A 26,733-nucleotide genomic window follows, 5' to 3' on the forward strand; every position below is an offset into this window, starting at 1 on the left:
CGATCAAATGCAATTCAAGATGGCGGCTAAAATGACGAAAATGTTGTCAAAAACAGGGTTTCTCGTGATTTTCTCGGAAACGGCTCCAACGATTTTGATCAAATTCATACCTAAAATAGTCATCGATAAGCTCTATCAACTGCCACAAGTCCCATATCTGTAAAAATTTCAGGAGCTCCGCCCCATCAATGCAGATAGATTCCCAATTATCAGGCTTCAGATACAATTATTGAAACAAAAAAAATCAAGTGGAGTAGATTGAGCATGAAAATCTCTACAATTAAGGTTCAGTAACATTTTATCAAAAATTGAAAATAAGCTTTAAATTCGAGAAAATGTGATTATTCAATTGCAAATTATTGTTGATTCTATTAATACATTCACTATGAAGAGATAGCAGACCTCATGTGTGTCTCCAGCGTTATTGCTCTGTCACCAGCTGGCTCAAATAGTAGACTCGAGATGTGCGGTAACAGTAGCGTCAGGTGATCAATTTTCATAACGGCAAGGAAAGTTGTGTGAGTGCGCCACACCAGATTTTTCCTATTCTGGGGCTGTCAGACATTATTTACATATGTTTTACATGACATGAATGAATGTTGTACGAATTCTATTATTCATACCTGACTTGCATATATATTGAAATTAAAGTTGACGAGGGCTTCAAATGAACATTTGAGCTTCCAGATAGTGAGTAAAAGATATTCTATATCATATATAATATAGCATATAATCATATATCAAAGTTTATAGTCATTTAGAGAAGAAATACAATACAGATAGATCAAATACACTTAGGGCCATTTGCACAGTGTAAGTTTAAGCTAAAGCTTAAACCAAATCTGCATTTTTTCGGTTTAAACTAAAATTCCGTTTGCACAATATCAGTTTAAACTCTGTATTGAGTTTATGTAATGATGAAATCGTTTACATGACATCGAAAGCAGGAGGTTTAAAACAAATAATTTGAATTAACTTGACATCTGTAAAGATTTGATGGGGAAAAAGCTGATTGTAAATTATTTATCAATGGTTGTTTTTAATGCTTCTGTAGACGATATCGATAAAAATAGTATTCAAGATTTTAGTGAATCATTATTTGAACGTATAAATAAATAATTATCATGGAGGAATTGATAAAGGTTTTTTATTCGATTGATAAAGATGACTGTGAAGAAATTTTGAAACTGAGAAAAATTGGGCAAAGAATGAAACATTTAAATTTCTGGGATGATAAAGAATTTGTTCACCGTTTTTGAAGTAAAGCAACTGCCAATATTTAGTATTTGATGAAATAAACCACTTGATAGAAAATAAGACAGTGGTCTTTCATTAGAAAACATGTTTTTAATAACACATAACTGAGATATTTTGCTTTTGAGAGATTTCTAATAATCGGGGAAGACAGTAGTAGATTTAAGCGTAACAAGAGCACTTTTTTATCTCACCTTAAATATAATTATATTCTAAAACCTATACCTTCTAAAATATATTCTTTGGTGCTGCCAACTGAATATAAGTTTGTATTAAATAGTAATATAGCATTACATCATTTCTTGAAGAATTTCTTGATAGCTTTTCTCTTTTGTTACCGTACAGCTTACAACTCTGTGGATTTTGAACAACGAAATATTTTATTATAGCTGTATAACCACAATTTACTGATGGTTTGTGAGTAAACAAATAACAAATTTCCTGTAAAAATCAGCCTTCCTGTTATAAACGATGACATTCTATTATCAACTTAACGCTAAACTAGTTTCACTTAAACTGGATTAGTAAATGCACTGAGAAAACCAATTTAGAAAACCAGTTTAGCGATCTATACTGTGCAAATGGACCTTGGAAAATTACATTTTTTTTGGAATTTTCGGTGTCTGTGCAACCGAAAATTTCCAAAAATAATGCAAGTTTCTAAGTGTATTCAGTGTATTCAATCTATCTGTATCGTGTTTCCTGTTCAAATTATTATTATAAAACTGTGAAGTGTTTTCTGTTATGTGCTACAAATATTTCATAGTCATATATGTTATAGATGATATTTAATATGAATGACCTACTCCAGAAGCCATAGGGCAGAAGAAATATTAGTAGTCCGAGGAAGAGATAGACGCCGAAACAGGATTTAAAGCTCAATCAGCGACGACGACGATGATTTGATGATGATGATGAATATGATATTCAAACTATACTACAAGTATAGTTGTTCAAATCAGTATTATGAATACAGAAGGCTTTTAGTGTGTGTGTGTGTGTGTGTGTGTGTGTGTGTGTGTGTGTTGTGTGTGTGTGTGTGTGTGTGTGTGTGTGTGTGTGCGTGTGTGTGTGTGTGCGTGTGTGTGTGTGTGTGTGTGTGTGTGTGTGTGTGTTGTGTGTGTGTGTGTGTGTGTGTGTGTGGTGTGTGTGTGTGTGTGTGTGTGTGTGTGTGTGTGTGTGTGTTGTGTGTGTGTGTGCGTGTGTGCGCGTGCGTGTGTGTGTGTGTGTGTGTGTGTGTGTGTGTGTGTGTGTGTGTGTGTGTGTGTGTGTGTGTGTGTGTGTATGTGCGCCTGTGTACACGATATCTCCCAATTAACGAAATGACTTGAAATTTGGAACGTGAGGTCCTTACAATATAAAGATCCGACACGAACAATTTCGATCAAATTCAATTCAAGATTGCGGCTGAAATGGCAAAAATGTTGTCAAAAACAGGGTTTTTCGCGATTTTCTTGAAAACGGCTCCAACCATTCTGATTAAAGTTATATCTGAAATGGTCATCGATAAGCTCTATCAACTGCCCCAAGTCCCATATCTGTAAAAATTTCAGGAGCTCCGCCCCATCTATGCAAAGTTTGATTTTAGTCTCAATTATCAGGCTCCAGATACAATTCAAACAAAAAATTCCGATTGGAAAAGATTGAGCATGAGAATCTCTACAATTAATGTTCAGTAACATTTTTACCTAAAATTAAAAATAAGCTCGAAGTTCGAGAAAATGTGATCATCCAATTGCAAACTGTTGGCAACTGTTGATTCTATTGAATGATCCACTATGAAGAGATAGCAGACCTCGTGTGTCTCCAGCGTTATTGCCCTGTCACCAGCTGGCTCAAATCTTTGAATAGTAGACTTGAGATGCGCGGGAACACTAGCGTCAGGTGATAAAGTTTCATAACGGCAAGGAAAGTTGTGTGAGTACGCCACACCAGATTTTTTCCTTCCCGATGACTTGGAAGTCCAAAAATCTGAGACCAGTCAAGTTTTTCGAGATTCAGATGACTTCAAAATTCTTAAAACATGAGCCTAGAAATATTCCATAACACTGAAGAATGTGGTGGAGATATAAATTGAAGAGAAGTGCTATGCGGATCATGGAAATACTATTTTTCCACCCTACCACCAAAATCTCTATTAATTTTTTTGCTAAATAAAAATTCAAAGGGCTATCCGATTACAACGCTACTTCTTGTATATTTTGTATATTACTGGATTAATCAACCTAAAGTATTCAATGTCATTCATAGTAAGTTATTCCTGGTGCCATTGATTCAATGTTATTCCTGGGGCCGATATTTTTGTGGGTTAGTGGTGGTACAGATTACATGACAAGCATATTGTGTGGGATGCAGCATTCTAGACCGTCGTCATCCGTGATCGGATCGGATTGGGTTCGGATTCGGAACGCTGCATGACAAATGTGACTCCAACATAATCCTATTCTAATCATGGCTGGGCATTTGTGCGACTCAGAGATAGAGACATAGGTAGATAATTACCTTTATTCATCGCACTTTAAAATACAACAGAGCTGTGGAGTTGTATTTTTAACTCGAAACTATTTTTTCAAGAATAGGAGTAGTCCAGGCAATGAATGCTTGAAAAAGGGTATAGAGGGAAAAGTTGGGAAGACAATGTTTGACCCCACAGTTCTGTTTAGGGTAGTAAGGAGGTAAAAATATCAAAAGTCACACCTTCACAAAGCGAATATCTCGGGAAGTGTTGGGAATATCACAAAATTTTACCAGGCAAAAAGTGTAGAGAATTTATCAAGCTTCAATTTTGAATGGTTGGTTATGTCGGTTGAACGCATTGCTCTCAAGATATGATCGTTGAGAAATACAAAACGCTGAGAAATGCAACTTTTGAACCACCCTCATCCTCTTAGCTTATTAGTTAGGAATGGGGACTTTCGATATAGAAGGAGAACATATCGAAAGTCCCCATTCCTAACTAATAAGCTAAGAGGATGAGGGTGGTTCAAAAGTTGCATTTCTCAGCGTTTTGTATTTCTCAACGATCATATCTTGAGAGCAATGCGTTCAACCGACATAACCAACCATTCAAAATTGAAGCTTGATAAATTCTCTACACTTTTTGCCTGGTAAAATTTTGTGATATTCCCAACACTTCCCGAGATATTCGCTTTGTGAAGGTGTGACTTTTGATATTTTTACCTCCTTACTACCCTAAACAGAACTGTGGGGTCAAACATTGGATGTCTTCCCAACTTTTCCCTCTATACCCTTTTTCAAGCATTCATTGCCTGGACTACTCCTATTCTTGAAAAAATAGTTTCGAGTTAAAAATACAACTCCACAGCTCTGTTGTATTTTAAAGTGCGATGAATAAAGGTAATTATCTACCTATGTCTCTATCTCTGAGTCGCACAAATGCCTAGCCATGATTAGAATAGGATTATGTTGGAGTCACATTTGTCATGCAGCGTTCCGAATCCGAACCCACTCCGATCCGATCACGGATGACGACGGTCTAGAATGCTGCATCCCACACAATATGCTTGTCATGTAATCTGTACCACCACTAACCCACAAAAATATCGGCCCCAGGAATAACATTGAATCAATGGCACCAGGAATAACTTACTATGAATGACATTGAATACTTTAGGTTGATTAATCCAGTAATATACAAAATATACAAGAAGTAGCGTTGTAATCGGATAGTCCTTTGAATTTTTATTTAGCAAAAAAATTAATAGAGATTTTGGTGGTAGGGTGGAAAAATAGTATTTCCATGATCCGCATAGCACTTCTCTTCAATTTATATCTCCACCACATTCTTCAGTGTTATGAAATATTTCTAGGCTCATGTTTTAAGAATTTTGAAGTCATCTGAATCTCAAAAAACTTGACTGGTCTCAGATTTTTGGACTTCCAAGTCATCGGGAAGGAAAAAATCTGGTGTGGCGTACTCACACAACTTTCCTTGCCGTTATGAAACTTTATCACCTGACGCTAGTGTTCCCGCGCATCTCAAGTCTACTATTCAAAGATTTGAGCCAGCTGGTGACAGGGCAATAACGCTGGAGACACACGAGGTCTGCTATCTCTTCAAATCATTCACTATGAAGAGATAGCAGACCTCGTGTGTCTCCAGCGTTATTGCCCTGTCACCAGCTGGCTCAAATCTTTGAATAGTAGACTTGAGATGCGCGGGAACACTAGCGTCAGGTGATAAAGTTTCATAACGGCAAGGAAAGTTGTGTGAGTACGCCACACCAGATTTTTTCCAAAATATGTGTATTTGTCAAATGTGTTTTTTTTTCAAATGTATTTTGCAAATGTGTATTTGTCACACCTCCAAGAGCAGATATCTCGAAAACTAGAAATTATGTAAGCTTCAATTTGTTACATGATAGTCAAGTCCTTAGGGTACATACTTTTTGAGTTTTATGCGAAAAAAATGGTACCTGTAAACCACCCCCACCCCTTTAGCACAGGGGGTAGGGGTGGAGACTTTTGATATGTTTACCTCCTTACTGCCCTAAACAGAACTGCGGGGTAAAAAATTGTCTTCCCAACTTTTCCCTCTATAACCTTTCCTTGACTTGACTAGAGGTACGATTTCTCAACGTATTCTGGTATGTATTGGAGCTCCATGAGTTTGAGGAAATTATTGTTATAACAAAACAGACCTCGAGTCATCAAAATTCAACAATTTCTAACATTATCCATAACAAGAACTCAACTCATTGTCAAAGGATGAGCTGTTATTGGAGGAGGAAAATAAGACCAACTCCCAAGTCGAAGATGAATTGAAACAATGATTTCGTGAGACAAAGTTAGATAACAGAATTAGAGGAAGTGGTTGAGGGTTCGATTGGAGTGTTTTATTGGATAAGATTGGATTGGGTCAGTGTGTGGTGTCGCTGTACTTGTCTCCCATTTGGAGAAGTAGACTACTACTCACTACTCCTCCGCCTGTTTGGAGTAGACAGGGTCTGTCGGATCTGAGACATGAAACCCCTGCAGGGATGGCATCTCACTCTAATGGAGCTAGCCATTTCCTTCTCGTCTTCCATTAATCAAACTATCCGCTCAATGGCTGACACGTTCGTTCGATTATCGAAGTCAACGTCGATTTCTCTTTACTCTCCTTCTACTTCCCATTCTCCCTCACCTCTTTGCTTTTCCTCCTTTTTCTTCTTCCTCTTCATCATCACTCAAGTTCCTCGTCTTCTTCCACTTCGCCTTCACTACACTATCCTCTCCTTCACACTCATCATCATCATTGTCTCCTTTATAGTCAGTCCTTTGTCTCAATTTTGACTTCTTCTTCGCTATCTCCTTTCATCTTACTTCTCCTCCATATCCTCTAAATTTCTAATAACGTTTTCCATTAGGACTATTTGTTAGTTGAAAAATGATTTCATAGTACTCTTTTTTTCAAAAACGTTTTAATATAAAATACAATGAAAACTAGTTTCAGAATGTTCAATCAATTTTCAAGTTTTCCTTAGAAATAAAATCGACTATAGAATAAACTCATCTCCTTTGAATTTTGTCTCCACCTTCCATTCCCTCTTACAAATCCTACTTCATCTTCTCTCAGCTTCTACTCCAGTCTTCCTTGCCTATTTTTTTCTCTTTCCCTCAACATTTCCCTTGAGTTCACTCGTATTTCATTAATCCTCTTTGCTATTCCTTCAATCTTCATTGTGTTCTACTTTTTTTATCTGCTCTCATCCTTGAATCTTTTGCTCTACGTCTCACATTCACTTCTATTTTTTTTAGTTTTCTCTTTCTCTCACTTACCTACTCAAGTACTCAACTACATCTTTCTCTCCCTATCAACCCTTTTCCTTCACACTCTTTCCTCTGTGCGTGTGCTTCTTTTCCTCTTCCTCTCACTTCCACCCGCGGTTCTCCTGTTCTTCCTGTTTCCACCTCTCACTTTCATCCTCGAGATTCCTGTTCTTCCTGTCCCTACTCCTTCTCTTCCTCTTCCTGTCCCATCCTCCTCCTATTCTTATACTTCACGCCGCGAGGCGCTTACTTGCTGTAGGTGTAGGTAATCCATTCATTTATCATGAGGCTTTTCTTTTTGCATTCGATAAGTCTAGAGCGATAAACACCGCCTTCTCTGAACGAATCGTATCGATTCAACTGAAAAGCGTGAAAATAATTCACCAAGAACGGGAGTTGATTTATTTGTGTATTTTTGCAGCGAATCGAATCCTTGAAGAGCTGTAGAGATTTTAAAATTTCAAAAATTGATGCAGTTTCTGCATGCAATAAGGGAGAATAAGATGCAGAATGATTTATTGATTATATGTTAAGAATAATTATGTACTTGGTCAGATGAAAAATGTAGTTATCTATTGATGAGCTGCAAGTGATGTAGGTTGCTACTTTTTGTATATCAAGAAAAAGAGAAAATTGTGCACTTCATCACTTTAGATAACGTTCTCCTTCTATAAATAGGGAATATAAATATTCTGCCTACAGTGACTGGTGAGGTGTCTTTTCCGTGTTTCGGAAAATTGATGTAGATATCCAATCAACATGATTCATTCCTCAATTTAATAATATCGTGTGACCTGGCTGGCTCAGGTCTGGTGTCAGAGTTTCCAGGTCGCAACTGATCAATTTCAGGGCCTCTCACATGACCTAACGACTGCTTTTTAGGTAGCCGTGACCGACGACTTAACGTGTGTCCATCCGAAACACGGGAGTCGCCCGAGAAAATGATCTTGCCCGGGCTGGGATTCGAACTCGGGCCTTTGGATTTCAAAGCCAGCATCTAATCCACTCGACTACGGCCACTCCTATTCCTCAGTTGATTTCTTTTCAATTCATTATTCCCTTCCATTAGATCCATATTTTTCATTTGATTTATTTCATTTCATTCTAATCTCTCCATACTTGATTCATCTTGATCCATTCTCTTTTAGCCTTCCAATTCACAGATTGAATCAATTTACAATTTTCTAAACAGTAATTTCCATTCATTTCATACTGTGAATTGTGATTGAAAAGTTTCCATCCACAGACTGAAGAGCAATGTTTTATATCTCCAGTCTAGAATATAGTCCACCTATTGAACGATCTCCATTCACCGTCTCCTTTTTCATCCCCCTCACCACTCACCCACAAATTATTGATCTGTATCAATATCTCACTTGATTCGTCGGTCAGTTTGGCAGACAGTGTATTCAACTTGAATTGGTGTTTTCATTCACTGACTGAAGCACCTTTTGTTATGTCTTTTCACTACTGTATTTCCCATTTCCAACAGAACAATAATCTCACCTTCCAACAAGCCAATCTACATCTCGCTCTTTTCTCATCTCTTATCACTACTCGGAATCGTCTTCATCTCATTACTTTCTTCCTCTTCTTCTTCTTCTTCCCCTTCTTCTTCTTCGTCTCCTCTTCCTCCTCCTTCATCTTCTTCTTCTTCTTCTTCTTCTTCTTCTTCTTCTTCTTTGACTTCTCCACGCTTTTTTCTTCTCTCAGTTTAACAAACCGACCCAGGTTCGAGACTAAACTCTAGCAGAGATGCTATCATGAAGTATTCAGTATCATCCTGTCCACCCACTTCTCCTGCTATTTCTACTGTTACACCGCCTCCTTCACTCTCACCTACTCCTCTTCCCTCACACCCCAACCCAAACCGACCACTTTCTCTTCATCTTTGCACCTCACCTACTCAATGTCTGCTCTTTCTCATCCTTTCATTTCACTCCTACTCCTACCTCTTCGTCATCTTCTTTTCCGCTCCCTTCTTCTCCTTTTCAACCTCGACCCACTCAATCTTCTCTTTTTCTTCTTCTATTCCTCCTCCTCCTCCTCCACCACCTACTCCAGCACTTCCTCATTTCTTTCCTCCTCCTCCTTCCCTTCTCTTTCTCCTCCTCCTTTTCATCCCTGAAGCCAGCATCTTTCTGTCTCCCCTGGTGATCTTCCATTCAACCTTTTATCGTTCTATAAAGAAAGTATAAGAATGGAAAAATGCTCCCAAGTTACGTGGCTACTCTAATGATAAATTATTCGTGAACATCTTGAGATGGTTACTGTTCATGGAACTGTTATTGGGCTGGGATTATCTGGTGAGACCTGTTGAGTAATTTGAAGATTCTGTGAAATTGTTATCTTGATCGTTTGATGATCGGCTTATGAATTTGGAGATCATAAAACATTTATAACATCAAGGTAGTATTTCATTACTTATTCCTTAGTTACTAAAGATTATCTAAGAATATTTTCTGATTGTCCAAACATTGAGGTAATTTATATACTATTTGACTCCTTTCACCATTTAATATTCATGTTCCATGGTGAAACACATTCTGTTCATAAAACGACTGGACTGGAATTCCCACAGAATGCTACATCACCCAAGGATAACCAACTCGCACTGCATTTTGTATTCCGATTGAGTAGGGCTACCAATTTCATGCGGAAAAAACTTTTCCTTTATTGGAGATAAATTACCACACGAAATAGAGTAACAGCACTGAATATCACTCTGTATATTGTGATATAGAATGGTTATCATTCTTATGTTGTTATTCATTATCATTTTCGTATAATTTATTCGTTAATAAGAGTGGTGGAGAAGGATGAAATGGAGAGTTGCTGCCAACCAAACCAACCAAAAAAGGAGAGAAAAGAATCAGCTCGAAGGCTTGAATGTCTTATTCATAGATTCCAATCATTCAAGTGATAGATAGAGAACAGGAAACTGTGCCTCCCACAAATGGTTTTCTGAATAGTTCATTTGAAATTCTTATAAGTGTTTGCAACCGCTAAAATTGATATGTTTAGATGCATGACATAGTTTTGTTCATTGAAATGAAACTAGTTCAGTAGGTGTTATATTTTCTAGTTGTTAAAAGCAACTAGATTGGGAAAATAGATAAGAGATGAGAGGATAAGATGAAATGATAAGAGCTGTATGCGATATAAAATCAACTTCTCTGTAACATGGATTTGTATATCAAATACTCAGCAGTCCAATGAGATAATTGAAATGAGGATTGTTTCAACCAATCGTAGTGGTGTAGCTTCTTGAGTATGGGAGTGAACTAGAACTGAGCTAGTGTGATTGGTGAGATCTATTAGATGTAATAAATTCTTTGAATTGAATATCAAATTGTAGAGAAGAAAGTTTTGTACTATATTACGTTCTTTATTGGATGAGAAAATGAATATAATTTCATTTTTTGTGCTTATTTTGAGGTTTCGTGTATTTTCTAAACCAAGCAGTGATTTTTCAAGTAGGACATTGAATGCAGTACGTATTATTATCTATATAAATAAGAATCGAGACTCAATTTTGACATTCAATAACTTTTTTATGTGAGCACCGAATTTGATGATGTTTTTATAGGTTTATTCGTTATGTTCAGGACCAGGTTTATGGCCTATCAAATTTACAATCAACTCTTTTTCCTACTCTCTTTCCTAAGGTCATTCAAAGTTTGCATGTAATCCTTATGGGAGAAGATTTGTGAGCTAGCCACACACAGAAAAAAAATCAGCTATTATAATCATTGCGTTATCCAACAGCCGTCGGTAAATCTGTTTTTCAATTTACTAAAAAAAACAATCTGTTTTTTTATTTACGTCGTTCTTAATAATGCCGCGGTATTAAAATCAGCAGCAAGGAGATATACCATTCAATTTCCCAGCAAGCTGCATTATATCTAAAAATACAAATTGCTGCACAACTAACTAAGCACATAGGAAGTCCATATTAAGATATAAATGTAAATACTGATTGTTGGATGATTTTCATAAAAATTTAGTGATATAGGATTAACCCTACAGAGACACACTTACTTTATGCTAACACAGTAGACACACTGGGGTGTTGAACACCCCAATCTAATTTTGCATTTTTCGTTGAAAAATATGAAAAAAAACAGTTACTTAGACCATACTTAATCATTTTTGTTCCAAGTGCATACAGAAATCAAAAGTAAAGCACTGCTTATCAATATTTATACTAATTTTAGAAGTACGTATGTTCCGCTTAAGTGTTGGAGCTCCTAATCCGGTTTGAACGAATGGCTTGATCATTGCCTATGACAACTTTATCAAAAACTCACGTCTCTTCATTTTATTGTTTTTGAATCTCAAGTTGTAGAGAATCGTAGCATTCATTCCAATCTGATCCATCATCCCATACCACATTCGTAGTGACAATACAAGTAAATCTTTGTAATAAAAGTGTTTGATAAAAGTCCTACGTAAAAGACACTCTGGGGTGTTAGACACCCCAAACGAAGAACAATATGAGCTGGTGACCTTGTAGAATGCTATTACTGACTGGAAGTGGTGGAGGGTAGTTGACAATACTACAAACCTAATTTAGACTGGGCATTAACTTCCCATATGTTTGATATTGTCAACTGCAGAACAGAAAAAAAATCCCTGGGGTGTGAAACACCCCAGTGCGTCTCTTTAGGGTTAAGCTAAGGCTAAGCACACCTGAGAAGGTGCGGCTTGGTGATACAAAGTGTTGATCTTATGAAGATTGTCATATCACACCGTTCCACGTCATGCCCGATTCAGTGTGTGTGAGTTCTTCTATTCAAACCAATAAGCAAGAAGCACCTGGATGCAAAATGCCGCATCGCGCCTCCTCAGGTGTGCATCCAGCTAAAGTTTGTCATGACATGCATTAACTATTTGGCGGTACGAAGTTCGCCGGGCCAGCTATTTGTGGAATAATAAGTGATTCTGGAAAATAATATTGAATTATTGAAGGATTCCATCAAACATGCAAAACCTGTTACTGTGTGCAAACATGCAAACAATTATGTAATCTATTATATACACGAGTACCTATTTGGAATAAATATCTATGACATAAATCTCACTGTACAGTAATAACGAATTTGGTAAATAACAATTAATAGGATCATGATATTGTGTTACCACAAGCATCATATTCCTGATCCCTTGGCTTGTAAAACTTTATTGGAATCAATTTTGCAAGTCATAGATGAATGAAACATAAATTTCAGGTGGAGTTGTACTGGGATGTGATTTCAAAATTTTCATCCCACTTTTGCCAGCAAATCTGATTTCCAGTTGAAAATCGATGCTACTCTATAATGGTGAGGGTATTATTTGATAATACTCAAGTAAACTTCATTCAGGAACTTTGAAAATTCAACAGCATTTTTCATTACTTAGGAAATTGATTTCCATACAATCTCAAAGAGTATTAATATTCACACTAGACACAGAGATGTGGCTGAGATTGACAAGATCATATACATTCCACTTTCAAATAATATGTAATCTTCATTCTATAATCAAATTTTTTCTCTGTAGTAATGAACTAGCTCTCTTATTTATCTTATTCTTCCTACAATTCGTATTTTTCTCCTCTTCTTGTTGTTTTCCATCTTTTTCTTTCTCTTCTTTTTTTCTTTCTCGTCTTACTGTCCCCTCTCCACCACTTATTCACCCTTCATTTCCCAGTTTTTTTATGATTTGAAAACGAAGAAAGGAGACTAGCAATGGAAGCCATATTGTAGAAAGCACCAGAATGGGCAAAAATCCAATTTATTGCAAGTGGTAGTGATTTATTTGTGAGATATAGCACAGTGCCGCACACCTTCCGGTGCACTTTGTGAAACAGAGCCCCGATAATAAACGAGACACTACCAGCTATAATTTACTTCGAATACGAACATTATGCCAGATTTCGAAAAGTGCAAAATGAACACAGTTCATAGTTCTATTTTCAAAAACAAGGTCCTGCTAAATACGGGAATTCTATACTTGAGAATTTAATAGCTAGCTGTACCTATAAAATTGATAACAATAATTTAGATTCAACAATAGATTATCCATAGGATAAGAAAGAATATTCAGTAGGATACAAATCAATGGAAATCAACAGCAATTACAAAGCCTCCATTGTGAGAAATGAGTACTGAAATAGCAATATTACAACCATGCTACCAAATTTTATGTTTTGATGAGCAAGGAATCTGGAAATTTTTCTGAGAGCTGCTTACAACTCATGTTAGGGAGAATCATATTGGATATTGAAGAGCATGAATTTGCTTGATGCAAAATAAATATTCATATTCAATATTATTCGATAAAAGTTCATATTTTTAGGTAACAGATTTCTTGTGACATTGAAATATTTTTGAATTGAGCGGTGTTTCACCAATAATTGATCATAAACATGACATTGGAAAAATCGCAATGTCATTTTCGAGCCATGTAGACATGAACAACTTAATTATTGAAGAACCACAGTCTGGTTACATTTTTAAAACTACAAACTTGTCATTATGCATAGAAAACCATTAATTTGATATAATTATTTTCCAATATGATAAACATTATTTACAAAGTAATCAAAATATTTTCTATTCACCCACAAAAACGTATTACTAGAAATTTGAAATCTCCTAAATATTCATCATGAAACTCTTATCATGTGGCTCTATCAGACAACTCAATTGTCCAATTCAAGAAACAAATCAGCAATGCTGGAACATAATGAATTCTGAGCCGCATGGTCATAGCGTACAACTTTGAAAGTAATGAAAATTACCAATTACGCTTGTCTCTAGATTCAACAACCCTCAAGTAAAATCAACCTGGGCCAAAGTGTGACAAAACTGTTTCTTGTCTAAAAAGAAACAGAACAATCATAATTTGGAAACCTCTTATATGTTGTTTTGTCTAAGCATTAAACTAAGCACTGAAAGTGCATTTCAAAGTACACTGAAAGTACTTTTGTCGAATTTCTTATTACTTAAAAGTATTACTCAGCATTTAATTAAACACTAAAAGTACACTGAATATTCTGTTGTCGAATTTCTAATTAATTGATTGAAAATTAACTTATAATTCAAATATTCAACCTCTCATAGAACTTCTTGTATGTCCCATAATACAGAACTTCCACCATTTAATATAACTCTAATTTATAAATCAGCGGTCCCTGTACTACAACTAAGTGAAACAGGATAAAGAATTCATGAAATAGGTTAAACAATTTAAAATTGAAGAAAGAACGAAAAAAATATTCAAGGACTAATCACTTTATAACAATAATTGCATGCTTCTTATATAAACAGTGAAATAAACTGTTTTTGAAATACAAGTACTTCCAAGTTTTATAAAACAGGCTACAAACGTTTGAAAAAGTATGAAAAACGAGTATTTTTGTAGTAAGGGGAATTTTTCATATAATAAGCCGAAAATCTAGCCAAAAGACTCGACCAAGTTCGGCAAATAGTGCTAAGTCCGGCGGTACTTACCGGCTAAGTTGTGAAGCGCGTGCTAAACATTGCGGCGCCTGGGCCAGACTGAAAGACTCGCGATACTTCATCGATCGCCGCTTCAATTAAGTTGCGCATGCGCAGAAATCGAAATGCTCGAGCGTCGCCTCAAACTCTCGGCGTTTCGCGCGCCTTTGTTCAACACTCGTAAACTATCCAACACTGCTCATTTAATCAAATCACAGCAGGCGAATGCGTTTTCTTCGATTTTTAAAATACATGCAGATTGATCTAGAAAATCACAACTGACTATCTGCAAGGATGTGCGCGTATATTTCTGTTTGTAGAGCTGTTAGTTTATAGATGTATAGTTTATAGGAATATTTATATAGTTAATAGATAGCTACGGTTTGTTTATAGATCAAATCCTTTCTTTACACATTCAGGACGCGACATCAGTTATAAAGAAAAATGGGACATTGAAAACAAAATTGGAAAATTTCAAGTTGTATGTGACAGTATTACCAGAACCTTGGTTAGATAGATAGAGCTGCTATCCATATGTGCCTACTCAGTGGAGGAATATAAAGATTTTTACAAACCTCAAGATGGAGGTAATATAGATAACATTTTACTGTTTGATTAATGACAAATTGACAAATCCTTATACCCCTTCTATAGGTGGTCAGTGGATTATTATTATTGAAATAATAATAGAAATGAAGTTGAAATGCGAGGAAATGCAGCTGGTTAATAGCACCATAATAAGAGCCCTGAATGCTGGAGAGACCTACAGGTATCTTGGATTCCATTAAAATCAATTCCATGATGCTGTAAGCATAAAACAGGCTCTACGCAGCAAATATAAGAGGATTCTTCGGCAGCTTTTGTCATCTGAGTTGTCTGGAAAGAATAAAGTGAATGCTACTAATATGCTTGCTGTGCAAGTAATCGCATTCAAAAGTACTCGCATTGGTGCAAGTTCCTCGCATTTCAGCTGCATTTTTATTATTACTATTATGTTTAATACTATTATTATTATTCTTAATAATAAGGATTTCATCCTCCATTGACAATTGTTATATTTGTTTACAACTGAAAATGCAGGAACAATGAGCTCATCATACTTGTTCTTGGAAAATTGAGTTTATTGAACTGTGACGACAAAGGCGATGATATCATCTTTCAAGAGACTGTGAATAAATAGGAGCATTCAAATTTCTCTCTCACATTTCAGATCAATTAAAAAATTCTTATTGCCTCATCAATCCAACTTATAAAACGAGTAACTTATGAAATGTTATAATATTAGGGTTTAGAAGTATTCTATACTCTCAGCAGAAATCATAAGTTAGAAACAGATTGCAGCATGAATAACACAATAAATAACTACAGCTCCAAAATCTAAATTGAGCTTTAATGTAAGAATTTGGCCTACAATAGAAATAGTAAATTATAGAAAAGTTGACTAAGTACAGTACCTATTAGTAAACAAGCCAACGCAACATCACCAGTAGAGCCAGGAGCCCGATAAGATACAGTAAGTATAAATAAATCAACTTATTATTCGTCAACTGTTATAATCAAATGTTTATTATTACTACGTTCTTTTTATTCCTTTTTTCATTCTGTTATCATCAATCTTCAATCATCAAACACATAACACTAATGCTTAATATTATTATTTTTGTATAAGCAGCTATAGCCTTGCTCTGTTCAATCCTACATTGAATTTCATCTTGATAATTCACTTATATATTATTCATATAATAGCTTTGTTCTTAAAATGACTTCAATTCCGTAATTGGATTGTATTTAGTTTACCTTAACTAATTAACATGTTTTCTCTCGCCAATTGTATTCTCATTATAAATTCTTTCATCATTGTATTTTATCTATTACTGATACTTAATTTAATTTCAATTACTTATGTTTTTTCATACTTCTTATTAATTTTCTCATGTATTTTTTCATAACTACCTCAATATGATTGTAAATAGTAGTGAAGATAGTTTTGGGCTTAATGACTGTAGTCTTCCTTGTTTTTGTGATTACTAAAAATAAATAATCAATCATTTTTGTCCTACACATTGTCATAAGTTACATTGTACACTAGTGAGATTAACTTAATAAAGCCAGTAAAAATTATAGGACTAACGAATTGCCCATTCTCTGTTACTACCGCCTTCTGCATTAGATAGCTATGATTCGAGTTATTCCTGTATAACTGATTAATTATTGCTGATTCTTGTTGATAATGATCACAAATATATTCTAACTGTCAAGAAAACATATCTTCTTATGATTTAATAATACCTTTTTACAATTGACATTAAATTAATATTTTAATAGTTCATCATGCACCTTCACTGTCAACAAACGATTTGACAACAGTTCGGAGGTAGAAAATATAGCTTTCCAGATTGTCTAACGATAAGATAGTAAAATTGAAATTTGATTTGATTGACATTGAATGGAAAAATAAAAAGAAAATATTGAATTTCAGTGTAATTTGACGTGTTGTAATCAAACCTGAACTTTAGTCCGAAGAAGAGGCAATTTCATATTCCTCCAGAACCATCTGCTGAATATTCGATCGAATTCTTAAGTTTTGAATAGGCTTCAGTTTTGCCATGAACGGGATTAAACTTTTAAAAAACTGTAAATCCGAATTACTTTCAATGTCTTTCTCCGTCTCAAGTAGCACAACCTTCCTTTTTTCCACTGCAAGAGATTCTGCTGCATGTTGAACTGCATTTTGGCGTTGCTCCGTCCCCAATTTCCGTTTATTGATGTTCCTTCTGATGACTTCAACGGTATTACCTGAAGAATCGAATTGAGAAGATGATGGATCTTGAAGCTCATTTAGTACCTCATCAGGCACGATCATTTCTGGTTTGTCAACGTCTTCACCTACACTGTGCACTGAATTGTCCCGTGTGGAGATACTATCGGCTCTTCCTTCATCATATGTCCCAAGAGTATCTCGTATAAACATCATTTGGTTGAAATATGCCCAAGAGCTTGTGAGTTTCTCCGAACCGTGGCTTTCACTTTTTGGCACTTTATTTATTCTCCGAAATTCATTTACAAAGTATGATCGTAGATGCTTCCATTTGGATTTGGCAACTCTCACTGCAACATACAGAAGAACCCATTTTGTTCAGACAATGTGTTTTGAATTGATTTAAAATTGTTCAGTTGTCAATTTTTGTCTTTTCATTACAGTTATTTGGCCCATAGGGACTCATTTGCCTCTCTAGCAACAAGATTCAAGATTGGAGAGACTACCATATCCGAAATTGCCATAGAAACATGTTTGGTACTGTGACATGCATTAAAAAAAGAATATCTTCCGGTTCTGACTGTAGAAAGATGACAATCCATTGCTGAAAAGTTCCACGAGGAATGGAATTTTTCGAATTGTTTGGGGACCTTGGACGGTAAGCCTATAATGATTAAAGCACCTGATAATTCTGGATCACGATTCTACAACTACAAACATTTTTTTTCAATAATTCTCCAACAAGTTGTGGTAGATGCAGATAATAGAAGATTAATCTTCATTGATGTGGGTACTCCAGGGAGAGAAATTAACAGTGTGATTTCCGGAAATCTCCTCTCTACCGTTCTTTAGAAGAGGACTCACTTAATATTCCTATGAGGCAAAATCTGTCCTTCTCAAACATACAAGCACCATTTGTGCTAATAGCTGACGAAGGATTCCCCTCACTACCATATTTGATGCGACCATATCTTGCTAGAAACCTCTCAAATGAGAACAAAGTTTTTAATTATCGATTGAGCCGCGCTAGAGACAATGTAGAATGCACTTTTGGTATGATGACGTCTAAAATGGAGGATACTGAATAAGTGCTTTGAAACTAATCCTCAGCATGCTAGTGGTGTAGTGAAGGCTATTTGCATTTTACACAACTACGTTATCACTCAAGAAAAAATACACTGTTCCACAAGGCCAAGCGATTCAAGAATGCCATATCCTAAATGATATGAGACCAGTTAATCATCGTTTTATAGATTGTGCAATGGCAATTTGCGATAAATATAGGGATTACTTAAATGGTGTTGGTTTAGTCTCATGGCAAAACGATTATGCTCTCCCCAAAAGCATTATTCGCAGGGAGAAGCAACAGCCCTAAAGAATTTTCCCCATATAACTTAGAGGGGAGGATTGGCAATATTGCTATTAATAGATTGTCAACTATTCGGTTCAAAATAAATAAATTATATTGAATATTCTACAGATTAATAAAAAAATAACCTATGTATACTCCATTAATTTGTATTTTTGACTGCGCTCTTTGGTTATTAAAGAAGTACAGTATAACATTGACAAAATCATATGGTGTTATTAATGATCTTCCTCCTATAAAATCCAACAATTATAAATCATAGTTACAATAATAATATATACGGTAATTATTAATAAAATAATACTTCTAATCCAAATTCATTCCCAGCTTACAACTTCAATTAAATACAGTAGAACAGCTCCATTAACATTGCAATTTGAAGAACGAATAGTGGAGACTAAAGCTGCGTTTACACCAGAGTTAATAACACGAGCTATTAACAAAAAGTTATTAACTTGACTGAATCGTCAAAAATTTCTCTTGACAAAAGTTAATAACTCGTGTTATTAACAGAAAATTCCATGTTATCAATATAATCGACTTCCACATGATTTCATTTGACGAGACTATTCATATGATATAACAGCCAGAATAAAAAGCAAAAAATAGTCTTTAAAATACTTCAAATTGAAACATGTATGATCATTAACATAATGATATTCATCTGATCTAATGTGAAAAATTATAATGTGTTGTAACATATTGTAATTTGGATGGATAAATAAAAATCCCTAGCTGAAATATTTATAGGTCTAAGTGAAGTAATTGGCTAATATCGCCAAAGAGATAACATAAAGATTAGATAATATCAGACGTCCTGGCTAAACTGTACAACAGCCTAAGAGGAATTGAAATAATTTTTTGCTATTATATAATATTATATAGAATATTGAAAATTGAGGTTAGGCATAAACATTTAGTGATCGGCGACCTAACGATCGACCGAGCCATACAACGTAGAATCTGTCCAAACACCTTGGCAGAAATTTATTGTGGCAAAACGGTATGCAATTTGAGGAACTAAAGGTCTCACGTGGCTAATTATTATGATGCATGAAACAAATAATAACATATAAAAAATTAATTAGCATGTAGAGAGCATATTTAAAAACCCAATAAAAATAATTAAATGTATTAAGGAAATAGGAGGTTACCAGGCGCATGAATACTGTAACAATTTGCATGCACCAATCACATAATGGCAATTGATAGGCGGCAATAGTGAGCCGATTCAAAAATATTTGTATATATTTCTACAAATAAATAGAATTTGTATAAAATAGTTGTATAGTCTATGTTTTGGATATGGCCCGAAGGCAAAGAAACTATTAAATATATAACATAAGTAATAGTTTAATATTTTGGCACGGTCTATTTGAACCTTGAATGGCGGAGGACTAGGATATTCAAATTTTATGTAAATTTAGAAATCGGAAATGAGAATTGTAAAATTGAGAAAAGAGAACGACACTCGCCTGCCAAACGCCACCATGAGAGGTCACTAAAAATTATAGAGCGTAATACCTTGCTATATCTTGTAATAATTTAAAGTTAAATTTAATTACTAAATTTCTCATAAGACTTTGTGATGCTCTTATAAAGCAAAAGTCATTTTCATTTTTAAATAATTTTGTAACCCCTTGGAAGAGACGACTCCGGCTACAATAATCCAGGACCACCAGGAGTTGGATCGACATCAGCAGCTCATAAGAAGATTTCGACACGTGAGTGAAAAATATTGAAATAGTGATAGGGCGCCCTCAGTGCTTCGAAATTAAATAAGAATCAAAGCTAGATCGTCGAAAGGGTTTCTAATAAATTAAGAATTTAGTAAAAAATACTTGCGCAAGTAAATGTAGTATTAAAGGTATTTTATTGGAAAGTAACAAGTCAATCTACATATCAGAAGTCCTATAAATCAAAGAAGTATAAAATCTAGGCTGTTAATACATATTTATATGATCTTTAATTTCTGCAATATAATTTGTGATAGTTTGTTGTAGCTCTGATTCACTAGATGAATTGCTCTATTTATTCCGTCAGGTGCCGAATCTCGTACCCTGAGATAAAATATATATTCATTACAAAGAAATCTATTAGATACCACAGAATTTAATATATATATTTGGATTATTGGTTGTCAATTTATCAAGCTGATTTTTGAGAAATCTATTTTTAATGGAATTGTCCAAGTCGACAGGTATTGGCAAGCTGATATCGCAGCTACATGCAAATAAATTCATATGATCATAAAAATAAAAGCACATGGTAACGTTTCGTGCTATAAAATTTAAAGAATAGTATTTAGCCTGTGATATTTTATTGATTTCGATTATTGTTCTATTTTATATTATATATTTTTTATCGCTCTATACATTTTTTGCAATATTTGTTAATATATGTATCAAATTGTTCATGGTGTGCGATTTATTTTTTATTCCTCAATACTATAGGATAAGTACCATATATATATATTTTTTAATGAATTATCAGAATTATAGTGGAAGCTCATATCTGGGCCTATAAAGATTTTTATGAGACTGTATCCTATGAAAAACCACGACCTAATTTTTATAATTATTAAAATATTTCATGCTCTACCGACTGATGCCAAGCAGGAGGCTAATCATTATTTAAATATAAAAAATAATGTGACACAACATGTCGTACCAACGTGGGACTGATGATGAGAGCTGAGCTCATTAAATAATTATTTGAAATTAAGTCAAGACCTATATGGAGGATAATAACTAAAGACAAGTCTAGTCATATTGAAATTTGTCGTGGATGGATAATAGAATAATAGATATAGGAGTATTAAGAAAAGCAGGCAGGGTATTTCTTGTATTACTTTTTGGGGAATCAATAGCTTTAAATAAGGAGAAATTATGTGTTTTAAAGAAAATTTTATATTATTATTATTGTAGAGAATATATTTTATAGAGAGAGCTATTATATTTTATGGGCCTAAACTGCTGAAATTTGTCATTAATATTTCAAGTATAAGTCACAGTCTATAAGCTAGTCAGAAATCAATGAATAGTATTATTATATTATAAGAGCTTAAGTAATAAATAGGTTACCTGGCTTGTAATGTCCATAGGCCTATCCTCATTTGTGTCCTAAATATTTTATTAACCAAAACTTTCACTTTGTTTTACAAACACTTGACACTTAATCCATTTTTAAAATATGAGTTTCTTTTCGTCCACGCAAAGTAAGGTAGCAGACACACTGCAGACAGCGATAGTAGCGGTGATCGACGCTGAAGGGGGCGCGATGGAGTCCAACGCCCAGATATCTCCAATCACCGCCAAGAATCCTGGAAACGGTAATAAATCATTAAATGTCTCTCAAGAAGAAATAAGGAGGGTTATAGTAGAGGGGATGATCAAGTCATTTTCTAATAGTTTAGAAAAAACAATGACCACAGTAATGAAGGACTTGAAGGCGGAAATGAAGGAAATGTGGGGATTATTGAAGGATACATCAGTAAGAATGGGTAAGGAAACAGCGGACACAATACCAGCATCTACCGCTGAAAATCAAGAACTAATTACAACCGACTTAGCAGCAAAAATAGATACAGTTACCTGTGAACTAAATGAAAAGATAGTCTACCAGCACAAAACACTTCGCAAATTCATGAAATAGCTACAAACAGGAACAATAGTCAACTTATTTCCATAAATAAACAACAGAATAGTAAACCTACACAAATAGCTCACCTAAATTCTGATTACAATCAAAATGAAGTACTACTTAATTCATTGGAGACAGCCGTTGGAGAACAGCAATTATTTTCATCTGAATTAAATGCCGAAGTAGTAGAAAATGAAACGGAAGCTACTAGTCATTGGAAACAGGCCCAAGAGAAGTTAGTACAACTTGAAAGTCAAATACATCAATTTCCGCACGAGAATATAGAGCCTATCCCCATAGCAACGTTTGATTCACTGCACAGTTTCAATGAATTAGGCCGTTTTGACAATACAGACTGCTATCTCCAACCTAAAGAATTTATAGATCAGATAAAGCTAGTTCAATCATTAACACCCACCTCTTGGAATTTTTGGCGTCTTCAATTATCCAGTTTTGTTAAGCGGTGAACCTCTGATGTTCTTCCAGATCCATAATCACGAATTCAGGACGTTGGATGAATTCAGTGCAGCTTTCCTGGAACAATATTGGAGTAAAAATAGACAAATGGATGCACTAGCCAATATCATTGCTAGCGAATATAATTCTAGGACAGACGACACATACATCAATTTTGTTAATACAATTAAACTGAAAAATGCTCAATTAGATGAGCCAATAATTGATTCTGTTCTAGCAAATATAATTGTAAAAAAGCTACCTTTCCAAGTCAGAACAGCATTAACTACAACACAGCCAATAACTAGTTGCAAACAGCTGATAGATCATTTATACAATATACAATCTATGATGGCAAAATCAAATCACCGGTCAGATCAAATGTATGCACAGAATCAACCTAATTCAAAGATCAATCAGTATGCCAGGCAAGTTTATGAATCAGTACCATATGATTGCTCACGACCTACTCCTCAATTTGAACGCCGCAATGATCATAAACACAATAATAATTGGAATGATAGAAGTTTTCAAAATCGCCAAACAAACCATTATCCACAGCAAACCTATCAAAGAAATTATTATGATGGCCGTGATCGATTTAACACAAATAATGGTTATGCTCACAATAATTATAACAGGAATCATAAACTGCCACCTCATCAAATAAGTACAAACTACACCATAGAGCATGCGTCCAGATTAAATCAACAAAAAACACAAGATAACCCACCACCAGACACAGAGAAGACTACATCTAAATTCTGAATATATGATACCCCCAATATAACACATAAAAGCACAGAAAAAACAAATAGAGAAAATAAAGAAACTTCAGCATCACATACTACTTATAGGAATGATCTACCGGAAATACTATTGGAAAAACAGAACCCCATACAAGACAGCCTACCACAAAAAACCGCCGCCCACCATGAAATTAAAACACCCCACAAGCATCAACCTCTATTAAGCATACTATTCCCCACCGAAGAATCACTATCAAATGCAAACAGTCGCCAGGAGGAGACTGCCACCGCACCCGCGCATCATTCGACCACACGGCAAACCAAGGACCCCATGGAAGAACGAGAGGACGGCATCCAGGACAAGAGGAGCGACCACCGCAAGGCCCGGAGACGGAGGCGCCCGAGGACACCCGACCGACATCAAGAACGAGAGGACGGCATTCGGGAGAAGAAGAAGATGCATCGCAAGGCCCGGAGGCAGAAGAAGCGACGAAGGAGGAACCGCGCGCTCGCATACCGGCCGCATGCACGCTTCAAGAGGCAGAGGAGGACATCGAACCGACACCGAGGAGGACAGGAACAGAGGATCGACGGCATGCATCCGCGGCACATTCGCTTTAAAGCAGATAATCAGCGATGTGACAGGAAGAATAGGCTAAAGAAATGTGATAAAAACGGATCGAATGAATGGATAAAAATGGAACGGATAGGAAAACTACGATTGATTCATGTGTGGATGATAATAATAAAGTGGACTACGTATTGAGTTTGATAAAGGATAAACGGTGGCTAATAAGATTGGAAGAATTAAAAGATAATATAAATAAAATGGAAGTACCTGGATATTATATGATTAGAGATTATACTATTGAAAAGATGATAAATGTTTTGATATGGTGTGTAATGTTTGTTATAATGGCTGTGATAATATTGAAAAGTGATGCTATTGATGTTATAATTAAGACCATGTTATTGTTGAAAGAATTTATTATTGTTGATTGGAAGTGTTATATTATTGAATTGTTTATTATGATGATGAAGACTAATAATGAATTTAAGTGGAAAGTATCGGATGAAGATGATTGGAAGCTTTATATTATAAAGTTGTTTATTGGTGTAATTAGAATTATAAACAATGCCACTAAATTGAAAATATCGAGATTCAACGGAATAAATAGAAATAATAAGGAAGAAAACAGAACCAGATCAAGGAATTGTTTTAAAAGATACACCAGATACATGGGTTTTAAATTCATGAAGATAAATTATCAATTAGGACAGCCTCATCTATCAACAACAAATGGATAGCAGATAACCTAACCGGCCTACCGTATAGCTACAAGCAGAAAGCCAAAAGATACGGGAAAGCCATGAAATTTTACATGCAATATCACAGAATTTGAAATAAATATGATAAGTAATCAAGAGAAAACGTCATTATCAGAAGAATTACTGACCTATCATGATAAATTTAATCTTGACCTAGACCGCATGGCAACAATCCAGCGTTTTTATTCCTTCCAACTGTTAGAAGCCTGAAACAGTCAAATAACAATTTTTTAAGTATGTAATTTAATAATATACATCAGATAAAAAAGGACACAAGCGGGGATAGTATAATTAAAATTTGTTAATTACCTTTAAAAGAAAAAAAAATGCAGCAGTTAGGTTAATTATGAAATTCGACAGCAAATTCTGTAGAGCCAGTGACCAGCTGGGCAAAGCCACCTAAATCAAATATGTAATGTCTGTTAAACATATGATTATGGAAAAATATTGCACCCAAAAACGTTATTTATCATTGTTATTATTGTATTTATCAATGTTAATATATTTATTTATATGTTTTATAGTTATTACCATTAGTTTATAACATGTTTGTCACTAAAAAATCTCAATTGAATGCTAGTTACCTAAAGCCAAAAAACCATGTTGCAAAAGAAAGGAAATGTACCTGATATATGGAAAATTATTTATATTAAGACCTAGGAATTACAATAAAATATAAGCCCCAGAAAATTTGTACATCGAAGTTATTGTTTGAAAGAAATCTATTATAAGAGAATCAAGTGTAATGTGTGTAGTTAGGTTGGCGGCCTTGCAAGCGGCAAATTTAAAAATACTGTGTTACAAGTGTGGAAATGAGGAATATGTCTAAGATGTTATATTTATGATATTTTTGTGTTGATAAGGAGAATTTGTTATTGTATTTGATAGAGGTCTAAAGGGAGCGCAGCAGATAAGATCTGCGAACTATTGTAAAATTTTGAGAGTATATTTTGTAGACAAAGTATGGAATATGTCGATGTGTTGAAGGATGGATTTTCATTAAAAACATTGTGATTTTCAAATATTTTGAATTCAAATCCAGGGGCGCGTGTAACATATTGTAATTTGGATGGATAAATAAAAATCCCTAGCTGAAATATTTTTCATCAAGGCAATATTTTTCACCTAGGCATCAATGACAATGGAGTCTGGAGGAGACGGTCAAATGATGAAATAAATGGAATCCTAAAGGGTGAGGATGTGGTACGATTCATCAAATCGCAAAGATTGCGCTGGGCTGGTCATGTTGAGAGAATGGCGGACCAACGAATGCCAAAAGCAATGTATAAGGCCAGGATGGAGGGTAGAAGAAGACAAGGGAGGCCACGCAATCGATGGAGTGATGAAGTGGAGGATGATCTCCGGAGAATGGGAGTTGTGGCATGGAGACGAAAGGCATGTGACCGTGATGTGTGGAGGGCTCTAGTGCGAGAGGCTAAAGCTCACATCGAGCTGTAATGCCAGAAGAAGAAGAAGAAGAAGAAGCTGGAATATTTATAGGTCTAAGTGAAGTAATTGGCTAATATCGCCAAAGAGATAACATAAAGATTAGATAATATCAGACGTCCTGGCTAAACTGTACAACAGCCTAAGAGGAATTGAAATAATTTTTTGCTAATATATAATATTATATAGAATATTGAAAATTGAGGTTAGGCATAAACATTTAGTGATCGGCGACCTAACGATCGACCAAGCCATACAATGTAGAATCTGACCAAACACCTTGGCAGAAATTTATTGTGGCAAAACGGTATGCAATTTGAGGAACTAAAGGTCTCACGTGGCTAATTATTATGATGCATGAAACAAATAATAACATATAAAAAATTAATTAGCATGTAGAGAGCATATTTAAAAACCCAATAAAAATAATTAAATGTATTAAGGAAATAGGAGGTTACCAGGTGCATGAAT

The 26,733-nt window shown here is 35.1% G+C and overlaps 1 protein-coding gene across 3 annotated transcripts in view; it reads right to left on the reverse strand.

Moving 5' to 3' along the window:
* The window catches only part of LOC111055029 (endothelin-converting enzyme homolog), a 124,498-nt gene that overhangs the window by 73,909 nt on the left and 23,856 nt on the right, over window positions 1-26,733 (reverse strand). Inside the window, exon 1 of one of the 3 annotated variants that reach the window (XM_039425980.1) lies at window positions 14,526-14,745. The exons of the other annotated variants lie outside the window; for them this stretch is intronic. The gene's annotated coding sequence lies outside the window, so the exon portion shown is untranslated. Of the gene's footprint in view, window positions 1-14,525; window positions 14,746-26,733 lie in introns of those variants that run through there. 3 annotated transcript variants of the gene reach the window in all.

The sequence above is a fragment of the Nilaparvata lugens genome, chromosome 4, assembly GCF_014356525.2.
Source record: "Nilaparvata lugens isolate BPH chromosome 4, ASM1435652v1, whole genome shotgun sequence".
Taxonomy (NCBI): Eukaryota; Metazoa; Arthropoda; class Insecta; order Hemiptera; family Delphacidae; genus Nilaparvata; species Nilaparvata lugens.